We start from the raw sequence: 15,583 nt of genomic DNA on the forward strand, positions 1-15,583 counted from the left end.
TCCCTGACTGTTCCTGTGCCCTTATCCCAGTTGCGCAAGTATTGTGTGCCTAGTGATCTTTGTATATTTGTCTCTCTGTTTATTTTGCATGCCACTGTGCTTCAATTGTTCACTAATGTGTGTGATGTGTGTGCCCACTGCAGGTCTGTTTAATGGTGGGTTGTTTGTGTTCCATGACACATTGATACATATGTGTGTTGTATGTGATGACAGTCCCTGGCTTGTGAGGGATGTGAGTGTGTGAGTTGTTTCTGTATATGTGATGTTTGTGTGTTGTTGGTGATGTGTGGATGAAAGTTGTGTTTCCTTCACTGTCTCTGTGGCAGACATGTGTGGCTCTGTGTTTTTGTATAGTGCTGCAGTGCAGTGTGAGTGAGCTCCCCAAACGGGGGGGGGGGGGGTGGTATTGTGACTGTGAATGTGTCCATCTTGATGTATATTTCGGACTGAGTACAGGATGTGGTGTGTAAGTGGTGCCCGTGGCGTGCCCCCCCATAATGTGACAACGTATTCTGATATGGGTAGGTTTCGTACACCTTCGAGGATCATCAGAAGCAGCAGGACATGTGCGATGGGCTCCATGGCGGCATCGGAGGACTGAGGCTGCTTGCAGGTGAGAGTCTCCCTTTATAATGTCTATTTCTGCCTACTGAAATATGGTGGTTGGACTGCCAGTCACATTGTGCAACCTCGTAATTAGTCCAGCAGAAACAGGTTTCATCAGCCGGCTGATGCAACATCGTGACTGAGGCGTTTTGTGCTGCCTGGCGGTGCCGGAAGAACAGCGGTGGTCTTGGCTCCATATGACCACTTGACTCGTAATACGGCAGTCCTACTGCCAACCTGACTGAGGTTGGACCGCCACCTCCACCATGGCAGTTGAGGGACCCCCAAACTCGTAATGAGGCCCTTAGCTTGGTTGAAGTACACGTTTCTATCACATGTTCGCATTTAAATTGGCTTTCACTGGTAGAAAAAATGATAAAACTATGACTGAAATGAAGTTTAGAATTTATATGGTCCTACTGGATTTTGGGCGGAACCGTTGGTCCACTTGAAAAGACATTTGTCACAATTGTTTTTCTTGCTTATTGATATTTTTGCACTGAACGCATGTTAAACTTTAGGCTTCCATGAGGTGCTGCGTTTTATTTTATAGCCCCCATCTTGTCCGTACCTTCTTCCCACTTTCTGGGGTATTTCATCTGTGTTATTTTCCTGTCAGGGGCTCTCTCAGGGTTCTCTAGGGAACGGGTCAGGACTCGGGCTGCAAGTTTGAGATTGTCACCTCAAGCTTTCCATACCTCACCATTGGGCACTGGCGAATCACAACACTCTTCTCTCTGACTACACCAGTTTGTGTACTGTAGGATGCAATGTTTTTCTCCACCTTTCACGATCCCTCTTTTTTGCTGGATAATTGGTTTGGTGACTGGAATATTGGCCACAGTTCACGATGAATAAGCGCAAGATATGCCTCATATTATCATGTAAACTGTATTTCAAGGACTTTGGAGTTCAGAGCTTTAGGATCGCCTAAATGCGGCTTTTCAATCTAGCTTTATCCTTGGGTTCCTTGCATTGGAATACATTATCTTTTGGGCTGGTGTAGGCTTGCTCGGACATATATTTTCTAACCTTAAAAGCTTTGAATGAACTCCACATAAATCTCTCATTATAGAAGGATTTGCACAGAAGTGCTGCATCTTTTGTAATGCATGTATCAGTTTGTCTTCCCATGACTTTGATCAATTTTGGCAAGAATAGCAAGATATCTGTCTTGCATCATTTATATATATTGTTTCTCAGTATTTTCTGAAAAGATGTGTTGCATTACTCATCTGCACCTTTGGTACAGTACCTGCCTTTGTTGTAAATAGACAGTGCTCATCCTTTCGCGATTCTGTCTTGTTTATCTGAGCATGTGATGTTTTAAAAGAAGTTAACAAGCTAAGGCTTCCTCGTCATGGGGAATAGTGTACACACGTGTGGGTTCCAAGTACCATTTCCTATTTTCCACCACAATCAAGGTGTTCTTTACTCCTCCAGATCCCCTTTGAACTCTAATTGTTAACCATGGGGATAATGTCCCCAGTCCCCAGTCACGACCCACTTCTTTTCTTTCACAAATTACCAGCTGCTGATGCTTACTTACTTCGGCTGGTCACATGGGCCACGTTAATACAAACAAACGAATCGAGCAGCTTTCGGGGCCTCTTTAAGAAGCTCAATTATATATTTACATACAGGTAGCTGCAAGTCAAATCTGTGTGGACCCGTGGACAGGTGCTGCTGATGCGTTGCACCTGTGGGAGGCCCATTGATGTTCAGCTGCCATTTCAGCCTCTTTCAAAGAAAGAGAATTCCCGAAATACACTTTGAAAAACATACAAGTTCACTACAGTTCACCAGAACAATATGAATACAGCTACTGAGAATACAAATATATGCATGTCCTTGACGAAGTTTCGAGTTTTGTTAAAATGATTTTAAGAAATATTTTATTTCGTGTTTTTTGAGCATAGACTTTCGTAGCCGCACTCTATTCTTATAATTTGTCGTGCCTTGGGTTTGACTCTGAAGCCAGGATTCATTTATTATAAAATTAACTTTAGGTAGGGCAAATATGAGGAAGAAGGGTAAAGAATTTGCGAGTTGAAAAACACAATTACTCGTGTATCCTATGACACTGACGCTCCAATTGATATCTGACGAGGCTAATGTCACAGCTTACATTTTCAATCCTCTAGCCAACTTGATTTGAAGCACACGATCAAGAAAATGCTACGCAGGCGCTACTGGTGCACAGATGTCAACGAAACTTCAGCACATGTGTTGAAGGAATGCCCGCGCGATCTTAATGCCACAAGACAGTTATAGGAAAAAATACCGGAACTTTGGGATTGTCTATATATATATATATATATAACCGTTTGAAGATTTCAATCCAAGGAACCGAGGCACGGCCATATTATGCGTTTTAGCTTCAAGTAAATTCAGTCAGTATTAGAGGACGTGGCAGGAAGGAAACGGGCTACATAACCGGTGCATACATTCCATCTTAAGAAAACAAAAAATAACATTGAAGATGGCGCTGATCCACGGGCGTAGCTATCAATAATGCAGCAGGCGAATGGAACTAGGGCCTTTGAGACTTTTAGGCCCTGATTTATACCTTTTGGTGCAAAATTGCACTAACGCAGTTTTGCACCAAAATATTTAGCACCGGTTTGCACCATTTTTGAGCACCTGCCGGGCACCCTATTTATGGAATGATGTAAGCCGGTGCAAAGGGTAGGCCAGCGTAAAAAAAAAAATGACGTTAGCCAGGTGGGGCTGGCGGTATGGAAGAAGGGGGTTTTGCACCAAAAAATGATGCTAGGCAGGTTAGAGTAAAACAAAAAAAAAAGACTCTAACCAGCCTAGCATTGTTTTCTGATGCAAAACCATCCATACCACATAACTCCTGTCTTAGAAAAGACAGGAAAAAGACAGGAGTCACGCCCACCACACCAATGGCCAGCACAAGGAACCAGGGTCCCCTGGGCATGGCCATTGCACCCAGTGTCATGTAGGAAGGCCGACTTCAGGGCCCTCAGTGGCACTTAAAAAAAAAAATCCCACCTGTCCTTACCTATACTTACCTGGGATGGGGGTTCCCCCATCCTCCGCTGTCCCTCTGTTGTGGGTGGGGCTGTCCCTGGGGCTTGGGGAGGGCACCTGTGGGCTTATTCCATGGTATTCCATCATGGAAATGGTCCCACAGGTCCCCTAACGCCTGCGTTGACCCAGGCGTTAAATAATGGTGCAAAGCAAGCTTTGCACCATTATTTGACCCCTCCTACTTACAGTACGTGATTTTAGCACTGGGGGATAAATATGGCGCTAAGGCCATATAGTCATTTTTTGCATGGGAATGCCTACTTTGCATCTCATTGATGCAAAGTAGGTTTCCAAGTCTACAGAATTACTTTAACTCCATAAATTTGGCTCTAGACGGGTCTAGTGCCAAAGTATAAATATGGAGTTAGTTTTGCACCGAATTTGCGTAAATAAAAATGATGCAAATTCGGTGCAAAACAGGTATAAATATGCCCCTCAGAGCCTACTGAAAATCTACTATGGCTGTATTTTTCTGTTCAACCAGTGGGCTTGAGGCCCCCTGCTTGCACCAGGACCTATGCCCCAACCTGCGCTATGCGACTGCTCTGACCTATAGGATTTATTGCTTATTTAGCTGCGTTTGATATGGCACTAGATGTGTGATGTACTAATCCCTATGTGCAACCAGGGTTTGTAAATTGCTCAGCGACTGATTTCAAATAGAAATAAACTTGTTGAACCAACCTATGTGCAAGGAGGGGTTGCATTGAAAATTGCAGACACCCAATTGGTTGAAAATTAGTGCAATATTTATGGTTGGTTTGCTCTGCGATAGAGTAATTTTTTAAGCTAAAACGGCGCAAACTTATCTCCATATTTATATTTTGATGCTAAACAATTCTAGCGTCAAAATATTGGAGTTAGTGTCATGTTGTGGATGCGGCAAACTACCTTGCATTAACTAGATGCAAGGTAGGCGTTCCCGTCCACAATATGATGCAAACCCCCTAAACACAAATGACATGCACGGAGTAGGCGGACCCAAATAATGACACTAAGCCTGCTTAGCACCAATTATTTGACGCCTGGGTCAGACCAGGAATTACAGTACATGTTGACCCATTTCCATGGCCAAACACAATGGAAAAGGTCCATAGATGTTCACCCCAAGCCCCAGCAACACCCCCACCCACACCAGAGGGACACCATAGGATGGGCCACCCCATCCTGGGTAAGTAGAGGTAAGTATTACAATATTTTTTTAATTTATCTTTGATCTTGATTTTGATTTTTTTAAATGCCATTGGGGGCCATTACCTGGGCCCCCCTGCCTGGAACTGGGTCTTGTGGCCTCTCCCAGGGGATACTGGTATCCTGTGCTGGCCACTGGGGTGGTGGGCATGACTGCTGTCTTTATTAAGACAGGAGTCAAATTTGGGTGCTAGTGCATCAGAAAATGACGATAGGCAGGTTAGCGGCATATTTATTCCTGCTAACCAGTCTAGCGTCATTTCTGTCCCACTAGCACCTTTTTCCCTTCCGCCATCCCCCCGGGCTAACATCTTTTCTTAGATGCTTGCAATTCCTTAGAGCCTGCATGCGCCATTCCATAGATATGGCGCCCTGCTTCCGCTATGGAATGGAGCTAGCAGGTACTAAGGATTTTGCATCAAAAACCAAAAATATGCCCCTAAATGTCTAATGAATACTAAATAGGCAGGTCACTATCTGTGACTCCATGCTCTTGGATACAAATGAGGGGATGGTGGCCTGCAAGTGACAGCAGGCCTCCACTGCTGGCTGCATTCTCATATGGAAAACATTTGTCTTTAATAGACTGTCAACTAAAAGAACAGGTGCTACTTAAAAAATGTTCTATTTCAGAAGACAACTGGTGTAGTAAACATCATTGTCTGCTCACATAACGCCTAATTAGGAAGATGTCCCAAAGTAACAAAAAACCTCTTTGTGAATCAGGTACCAACCCAACTTGGGTGTCAGTTTCTGATTAATGGTTTGCAAATGTAATATGTAAATGCAGTTACAGACCTTTGACAAATATCGTTTATATTTACGATCATGACATGACACTGCTTTCATGCCCCGTCTTAATTGGGATTTGGAATGAGTCACAGAAACGCTTTGTAAATTGAAAAGACTTTTATGATTCGAACAAAGGTGTGGCAAATTACAACACATTCCTATGAAGTCATCATCACCATCAGCACAAGGTCTATCCGGTCTACCAGGATGGCTTCCAACATGGAAAAGCCTTCTCGACTTAAGGGACCAGTCGTAAAACATACATGATAAAAGTTAAATACAAAACTAAAACGTTATAAAACCAAGACTGGAAACAATATTTAATTATCACATAAGACAAGAAGCTGTGCAAAAGGACGAAAGGGCTAAAGTGTGAGTGCATGTAAAGAAATACAGGAAGGTGCAACAGTAATGAGTTTTAAAATTACATTAAAAGACTTGTCAGCTTACACCATGCACCCTGCAAATACTTCTCTATAGCATGTACAGCAAATGGGTGTTTCTCTTTCTTGAAGGCCAGCAACATGAATGTCCGATGTAATAGACCCAACTTGTGACATGCTAGGATTATCCATTTGGCATGACTAGCTGAGTGTGCTGGGCAGAAAAATAGCAAATGTTCCTTGGTCTCTTTAGAATAAGAGCAAACACCACATGCCACAGAGCTCCTGACATTGGCTAGCTATGTGCTTGAGAAAGCTGTGAGAGGAAGTATGTTGTAGCAACATTTTAAGAAAAGGGACATCACAGACGCAGGGCAGATGGTATCTAGAACATTTTCATAAAAAGGAAAAACTTTAAAGTTAAGAAAGATTGGGTTAGCACACCAACAGCTCCAAGAGGAATACATTTGGCATGGTGCTTTTCCCAGATCTTTGCTTTCATTAATTCCAAGGAGCCCTGACCAATGAGGTTAGGTGAATTCTGGAAATCTTCCAAACAGAGCTCCATTAAGTTCACCTTGATAGATCTTAACCATGAGATCTTTCTTAAAAATCCTGGCCTTCCAAGAATGTCAGCTAGACCCTCCCTATATGGTTTGAATGCATCCAACTTCCAAATACTCACCCAATAACCTAATGGGGGAAACTTGGCCACCAGGCCCAAAGGCCTTAGTCCAAGAACAAGATGCACAGGAAGTAAGAAGCAACTGTGGGGGAGTGATATTAGTGACCTCATAAACTTACTTTCCTCGCCACTCAGATTAGTCAAATCTGAACGGGCCCATTGTTTGGCTTCTATTAAGTACTGCAGTCAGTGTGCCCTACATATTTGGAGCAGAGGATTAATAGGGTAAAACTTGACTGTTTCACAAATCTAAGTAAGGCAGCAGTCCTGTGTCTGAGTGTAGCAACACTCTTTTGCATCTGGGCCTCCAATAAGTTTGAGTCTCCTATCCGGATACCAAAATAATGAAAACCCCACACTCTAGCAAGGGAGACTCCTTGCAATGATAATCTTCACTTAAAGTTTTTGCGAGGGGTAAAGACCATGCACTTGGTCTTAGCTGTATTCAACTCAACCTCACGGTGATCACAGAAGAGGGAGAATCGCTGCTTCAAATCTGACAAACCCCTATCAGTCTACAACAGCAAGAGGGTGTCATCAGCAAACAACATAGAAGGGACATTTGTTCCAGTTAAAATAGGGGAGCCATTCTGGAAATCAAGTAAAAGATCCACACACCCATTGAGATATTATAAGAACAGGATGGGGGCCAGGACAGAACCCTGGTGAACCCCTCTTTCTACAGGAACACCTCTCATTAATTTCCCATTAGGGCCTCATCTAAGTTGGGCATAGATGCCCTCGTGCAGCCTAATTAAAATGTTCAAAAGTTCATGGGTCACACGCTGCTTCCTCAATACACCCCAAAATGTATGTCTTTGAACCAAGTCAAAGACAGAGTGGAGGTCAACAAGGGTGACAAACAAGTTGCGTCCGCTGATGTCCACCCTCAATTTAAAGGGTTGATTGACATGACACACATTAACTTGGTATCCCGCTTGGAAGTGGGTTATCACTTGACTATTGGCTAGTCACCCATTAAGTTTCTAAGGATTTGTCTCCAAAAAAAAGGTTTTGAATTGAATGCCAATTTTCCAGGGCGTGGCTTAGATGATGAGGCAATGGCACTGTGATTCAGCTGTTCCAGATGGAGTGGACCGATAATACAGAAAAAAATGCTTTCCACCGCCTAACACTGTACAGAATCGGGACTACGTGTGTGCCAAAGGTATCTAGAAGATTCTGACACCCTAAACACCTTGGTACCCGATTGAACTGCCAAGGCCTTTTCAACAACATGGCCATCACGGGGCCTTTAACTCAGGAGTAAGGAAAACAGAGAAGGCAGGTAATACCATTACACTGATAATAGCACTGTGAACCCTTCCAGGTACTTACACAGCTGGTTTGTCTTACCGCAGCTCTGTGCAGCTGGAAATTTCCTTCTGTTTTGCTGTGTAAACAGAGTCATCTGCACTCCCCAGATCATTTTACCTAGCTGCCTGACTCTAAAATGGTGCAGCGCAGAAAGCCTTTAATGCTCGCTTTGCCATAAATAAGGGCAGAAACTTTTAAACAAATATTATCTCACTGTGACAGTGCACATATGGTTTCCCAGCACCGCTTTCACTGACTTACCTTGAAGTGCACCTCATGTTATGTTCAGACCATGTGCTTTAAATCAACAACTTTCCTGATTTGCCTGACCTTAATATGGTGCTGCACATAGCTCAGCTACACCCTTGTGTGATACCTATGATTTGAATATTGGATTGCTAAAGTTTCCAGTGAATATTGCTGCAAGTTTCACATGCTGTTCCAAAACCATATTTCAACACCTGGTCAGGGTCATGGCATCTTTTCTCATCATCTGCTAATTATATGTTACCCTTATTGTGATTCATCAATACTTGCCTTGGATATGCAGCACTAGACTCACTAAACTTATCGGGTTGTTTCTCTCACTAAAGGAAACTAAGATGCGTATAATTTGAAACTTTCCTGAGTACAACAGTATAACTATCATAAAAGCCAATAAATAACTCAGATGTGCATTCTGCTAAATCTCTTTAAAGCTATCCCACGTTTGGTGACCATATCTTGAGCTATGGCTGAAAAAAGATTTTAAATCCTCAATAAAATGCTCCAAGGCCAACCACTCAGGACCAGATTTGCAGACAAAAGGAAAAACAGATATTAATGCAACCATGGAAATGATTTTAAAGAAATTAGCCGATGTTCATGATCTGGCTAAATTTACTAAAGCAAACACTGATGCAATTCAGTTGGAACTTACCACAATGAGAGCGAACTTAATCCAATACCAACAAACTCTCTGAAGCAGAACAGATATTCAGTGCTGTAGAAGACATATCATCTAAAACAGAAAAACAACTCAAAATACTCCATAAATCTATGAGAATTCTGCACAAGGAGGCAGCAGAACTGGAAGACAGGAATCAAAGGGGGAATCTGCAAACTTTTAGCATCTCAGAGGGTTCAGAAGACTCCGAAAGCTCATTTATCACATTCCTAGAAAAATGGCTTCCACACGTCACAGGAATAACCTTCTCCAAGGACTTTGAGCTAGATCATGCCCACCGTGTGTCTTCTTTTAAGCTGGTGAGCAATTGATTCTCAACTAAATACACAAACATAATCATATTCTTTGTAATGGTCATAATATTTACATCTCCCAAGACTACCCTTGGCACGAGAAAATGTTTTTTGGCCCTCTGACCACATCTTAATAATTGAACTTTCAATTCTCGTTCACAGATCCAGCAAGATTTAGTGTCCTGGTGGATGGCAAACATCATCTCTTCTCAGATGTGAAAGACCATGTATAATTTCTAGATGATTGTGAAGGCCATGACATGGAAGCTCAACTTTCAAGTTCAGGAAAATCTGATGTTCAGAAGTTTCTCTTAGATTACTATTTTGATCATGATATTATTTATCCAGTTTGTTTCAAAGCTGATATTCCTCATCTATCTAACTGTTACTTCATACCATTGTCTGGTTATATCTCCTCTTACTGTTTACATTTTGTTACTTTTGGCTCATACTTATAAAAGATTTATAAAGCTAATTTACTCCTGCAATTTGTCATTATCCAATGTGCAATCCCATCTTATAGGCTATAGATAGTAATTCTGTGATGCTCACATGTGTCCAACGTTATCTTGAATATGTTTCAGATGGTTTTGTACTCTTTGGTCTTGCGACCATAGGATGACATCTTGCTGTTGTTTTCTCCAATTGACTTCTTGTGTGTGAGGGGGAAGAAAGAAAGGGTTTTATTTTTTTGGGGGGGAAGGTTGGTTGACTGGTTTCTTTATTTGATTTTCCATGCTCTCTTATACTTATGTTTCAAATCTACATTGGCTGGTTAGATTGTCTTCATGGCACCACAGAGTGTATCAAAGATAAACAACTACTCAAGCTCATCATCTTGACACCGCAACTTATACCAATTATACAAGGCCCAAACCCACTTCTCCAAAAGATGATTGTAGAATGCAGGTTCTGTATAGCTCATACTGTTTAATGCAACGTATCCTAGTGCTCATATATCTTAAAACTTCTGACTCGCTAATTTCCATCAAATGCCAACTGATGTAATATGGCTAACTCAACATCAAATACAAAATTGAACATTATTTCACTGAATGTTAAGGGTCTAAACCACCCGGTTAAGCACAAACAAAAATGAAAATTATCTCTAAAGCAGATCTGATATTACTACATGAAACTAAAATTGGCCAAAAGGAAGCTACCTCACTTAACAATAGTTGGGTATGTGAGGTTATATTCTTCTCCACAATGAATTAAAAAAGTGGCTCAAAAATATAAATCTTCATGAATACCAATACTACCATAACATTGCAACTAAACAGATAACAAAGGTAGACTTTATACAAACTCAACCAGAATGGTAAACATATTCATATATCAATCTTTATGGTTCAAATGCTGACATACCAGAATTCTGGGACAATATGGATGATACCTCAAAAAGTATCCCTGAAGATGAACTAATGATTGTTGGTGGAGACTTCTACCTTGAACTTGATCCAATCCTAGAAAGACAATTGTAATCTCCTTTTTATTAATCAGAAAGCCTTGTTAAATATCTGTATTATATTCCATCTAAAAGACTGCTGGAAACTACAACACCCGGACACCAAGAACTATACTTTCTTTTAATTCCCTCATTCTTCATATTCGAGAATCGCTTATTTACTCCAGTCAAGTGCTCATACTCACCTTATTGATCGGACTGACATATTACCCAGACTGGTTGCAGATCACCCTTGTATGTCCTTAACAATCTTAGGGACTAGCCCAAAACCTAAAAATAATCTCTGGTGATTCAACAATAAATCTATTAAAGATGTCACTCATAAACAACGCATAGAAATGACTATTTGTAATTATCACAAAGAAAATAATTCCCCTGATAATGAGACACCTATTTTTTGGGACGCACTAAAAGCCACATTTAGGGGCTCCTTAATTAACATTCAAGCAAAACTGAACAAGGAACATAGCAATGAGATAAACTCCCTAGAAAACTGATTTTAACCCAAATACTCCCCCTCTTTAAATGAGTACAAATATGAATGTAACAGACAATTAAGCAAAAAGGCGGGGATATGGATCACCAAGTTCAAAGGCTCAAAACTTTGTGAAGTGAATAGAGTAGGGACAATGCTTTCATCCTTTTTAAAGCACAAACAAAACCAAAAGAAAATTAGCTCAATCAGAGATAAAAGAAATACCATGCATACAGGCAGACCCCCAAAACATTCTGGACATGTTTAAAGACTTCTATGAATCCTTATACTATGGTGACTCTCAAATCTCATCTGAGGCCTCTAGAGCATATTTAGATACACTAAATCTCCCTTTAATATCTCAGGTAGACAAAGAGAAACTTAATACACCCTTCATTGCAGAAGTCATATACTTAGCAATAAAAACCCTTAAATCAAACAAGGCACCAGGCCCTGATGGCTTTACAGCAAACTTTTACAAATCATTTTCCTATTCTCTGGTCCCTACGTTGCTAGACCTTTTCCCATATTTTGCCACTTCGGGGTCCGTCCAGGAACAGCAAGTACAGCCACCTTTGTTATTATACCAAAAGATGGTAAAGACCTAAATTTAGCTACAAAATACGGAACAATCTCTCTAATCAACCTAGTTGCTAAGACATATGCCTAAAACCACTATAACCTAAGATGAGTAGTGGATCTCAGGTTGGCTTTATGAAAGGTCAAATGTCAAAAGATATCAGCTTGCTATTATCCTGTTTGCCAGAAAAAGTAAAATCATTGTCCTCCAAAACAGAAGCCATTAGTTTAGACGTCGAAAAAGCATTTGATAAGGTCTCATGGGTATTCCTCAGAGAAACACTTTTTAAATTCAATCAATTTATTAAAATGATTATGGCTTTGTACAGCACTCCTAGTGCCTGGGTAAGTTCTGAAGGCCTGATCTCCTCATCGTTCAAATTAGAAAAGGGTACCAGAAAAGGACGTCCCCTTTCTTCCTCTTAATTTACATAACTGGATATGCCAATAAAACGCTCTAACTTTGTTTCTCTTTGGAATAACACACTGTTTAAGATCAAGGGCACTCCCTTGAATGGAAAGCATGGTCTGCTAAAGGAAATCAATTTCTATCACAGTTAGACTCCTAAAACTACCCATTACCTAAATAAAATGGGCCTGAAAGATGGAAAGATGATCCAACTGTTGGAATTGCAAGAAAGATTTAGGGAATTTACCACCCTAGCTCTTTTACTGTAGTTTTAGTAAGCCATTTTGGGACGACATCTTCAAATCTTACTTCATTATTTGGCTTTCAGTTGAAACGTGAGTTAATACTGTCATTACTGGATTTCTTGATCCCTGCTGACCCTCCTGTAATGATGCCCTACTCCTGGATATTCTACTAATGGCAGCTTGTACATCCATCCTTAATATTGGAAACATTCTACAGCAGATCATTTAAGTCCTGGCTGAACCTGAATATACAAATAAGAGGCGCTGACAATATCGCCTTACATCAGTCCCCTTGAAAATCCTAAAATAGGCCCTTGTGGGGCACACTTCACACCTTTTTTGTTGACAATAAACCTCCTTGAACTTCTTCCAGAAGGCCCCATCCAACTGTACCTTCAGTAGTCAATTAAATACTCAGTAGTTCTCACTAATAAGCCTAAATAAAGCACTGCCTCATATTTTTCACTATCACAATCCTGCAACACGCCAAAATTCAGGATTATTGTACGAACATCTTGTTTTTAAATGGTGCCTTCAACTGCTTCTATCTACAATTGTGCTATATACCACATTATTGTTTGATATAGTATCTGCACATCTCACGGCTGCACAATTTCTCCTTTGTATTTTTAGGTACTATGTTAAATTATAACTGTTTGTTACGTTAACATTCAGTTACATACCAAATCTATTAATCTACTATAGCCACTGATGTTTTTCACTGTTTATTCGAACCCTTTATTGTATTTTTCTTTTTTCTTTCTTACTCTTTGGGTTATTTGTTTCCAGGTTATTATTTGGGTTATTCACAGACTTTCCCAGATATTTCATGTGAAACCCACATTGTTTATATTTCTTTGGTTTGAGTATGTTTTCTGTAAAATCCTAAAAAGCTATTTGAAATACAAAAAAAGAATGGTGATTCTCCAAATAAAATGAAAAGAGAATCAAGGTTTCATTAAAGACATGAGGGCTAACATTATGCATTATCTCTTTTATTGCCACCACTGCAGCGCCTTTCAATCATCAAAATAGAAGCAATCTAGAATCAGACCACCAAAGTCCATAAATGATCCCTCCATAGAACTCTCATCCTCTTTTAAATGCTGTGAACTGTTGATAAGTTGACTTAATCTTCTTCTTTACTTTAAAAAACTGAATCTGCCCATTCTCTTCTTGACTCTACACCCCTTGTATTGTGTTTCCAAAAAGGTTAAACATGACATCAGTAAACGTAACTCCTAGTGATAATAAGCATGCTATTAGTAAAAACAACTCCTAACAATAAGAACGTAACTTACATGCCAACTGGAAACTGCAGCACCACATTTATGGAATCTCTGAAAACCCAAAAATTCTAACCTCTGTGAAGGAGTTAAGATTTATTTCTCCTTGTTTATCAAGAATTCTAAATCTTCCACCAGATTATTCACCAAGACCAACTGCTTCCTCAATTCCTCATTATCCTGAGACATTATCAAAATGTTGTCTAGATATACTATTAAATGTACTTCTCTCTCCCTCAAATATGCCATTGTTGCTCTCATCCCCTTCATGAAACACCAAGGTGCGGAAGACAAACCAAATGGAAGGCACTGAAACTGATACATTGATTTCTCGACTTGAACTGCAAAAATTTCTGACTCTCCATTCCCATAGGAATGGTAAAATAAGCATCCTTTAGGTGTAACTTGAGCAGCCATTTGTTTTTCAGTATCAAGTCCCTGAACAGATGAATCCTTCCATCTTCAAATGGCTGTATATTAAGAATCTGTTAAAATCTCTGAGCTGAATGACTGGTCTCCACACTTTCTCCATTTTCTGTACCAAACAGACAATACTCACATAATTTCTCTGACTTTCTGCTATTATCCATGTTGCTCCATTTTGAATCATGGAATCTGTTTCTGAATCCACAATTGTAGTTTGAACCTCTGAAAAACTATGATGAGGGATTTTATAAAGTCTATTTAGAAGCCTTGACTTGCACTCAATACCCATGGGTCCTGAGTTATTTCTTCTATTTTTTACAATGTTTCTCAGCATAGTATCAACTTTTCCTTGGGGAAAGAACAATAATAATCTCTGTACTCATCTTGAGCTCTTCCTCTATTCAGATAGAAACTATAAGAGGCCTGGTGTCCTCTTCCATATCCTTTGAATTGCAAGTTTTATTGGAACCTTTGAAACCTATGGCCAGTGGAGAGCCCCCTTTTACTGGCTCTACCAGAAACACTGCATCCCAAAACATTTTTCATATTCAGCTGTGCTTTGTCCATGGCAGTAAAGGTTGAAAGCTCTTTACCTAGACTTTTAACTCTTGCTGAACAAAAGACCCTTAGCTTTCTCGCATGGCTCCTTCTCAGCCATATCACCCAATTTGGAGCTAATTTTCTTAAGAATGGCTTTCCTTCTCTCCGTCAAAAAACTTGCATCTGCGTTTCCCATTTGAATAACAGCTCTCTGACTCCATTCACGTAAAAGGTCAAGATCAACCACTGAGTCATTCAAATGAGACTCTTATCTAGAATCCTTGCTAAAAAAACAATATAGCTAGAACTTTGCCTTGGCATTGGTTTAGTGAATACTCAAGACCTTTGCGTGGATCACTTCCAAGTCTGAATAAAAAAGGGATCAATTCAAAATCTAAGCTAGGAGCACAACAAACCTTCTCCTCAATCACTTGCCTAGTAAATTCTGCCCTTAAAACTCTTCTCACCTCCTTCTCCAAGGCTTTTCTCAACCATTGTGTTAGAAACTTGCTAATGTGATCTAAAGGCCACTATTCACCACTCCTATGATGCCTCGTGTCATACAGTGAAAACGTCTCCTCTCCCAGGGTTTTTTTATAACCATCTGATTGCTGGTACCATCATCCATTTGAGCCTCAGCACTGAATTCATCCTCTTGCTCAATATCGAAAATGTATTCATCAAAATATTCATTGCCTGCAGTCATAGAAACATGATGCAACTCCATATCACAAAGCTCTTCATCCTGCCTATCACTTAGGACTCCTCTCTCTTCTGTGCCTCTAAGGCCAGAAGGATTTTAATCCTTCTTTTGTTACTTCATAACACTCAATATGCTTGCTTAGTCTTTTACAACTAGTTCAGTCACCAGATATACTAAATTTA

Source organism: Pleurodeles waltl, chromosome 3_1, assembly GCF_031143425.1.
Source record: "Pleurodeles waltl isolate 20211129_DDA chromosome 3_1, aPleWal1.hap1.20221129, whole genome shotgun sequence".
Classification (NCBI taxonomy): Eukaryota; Metazoa; Chordata; class Amphibia; order Caudata; family Salamandridae; genus Pleurodeles; species Pleurodeles waltl.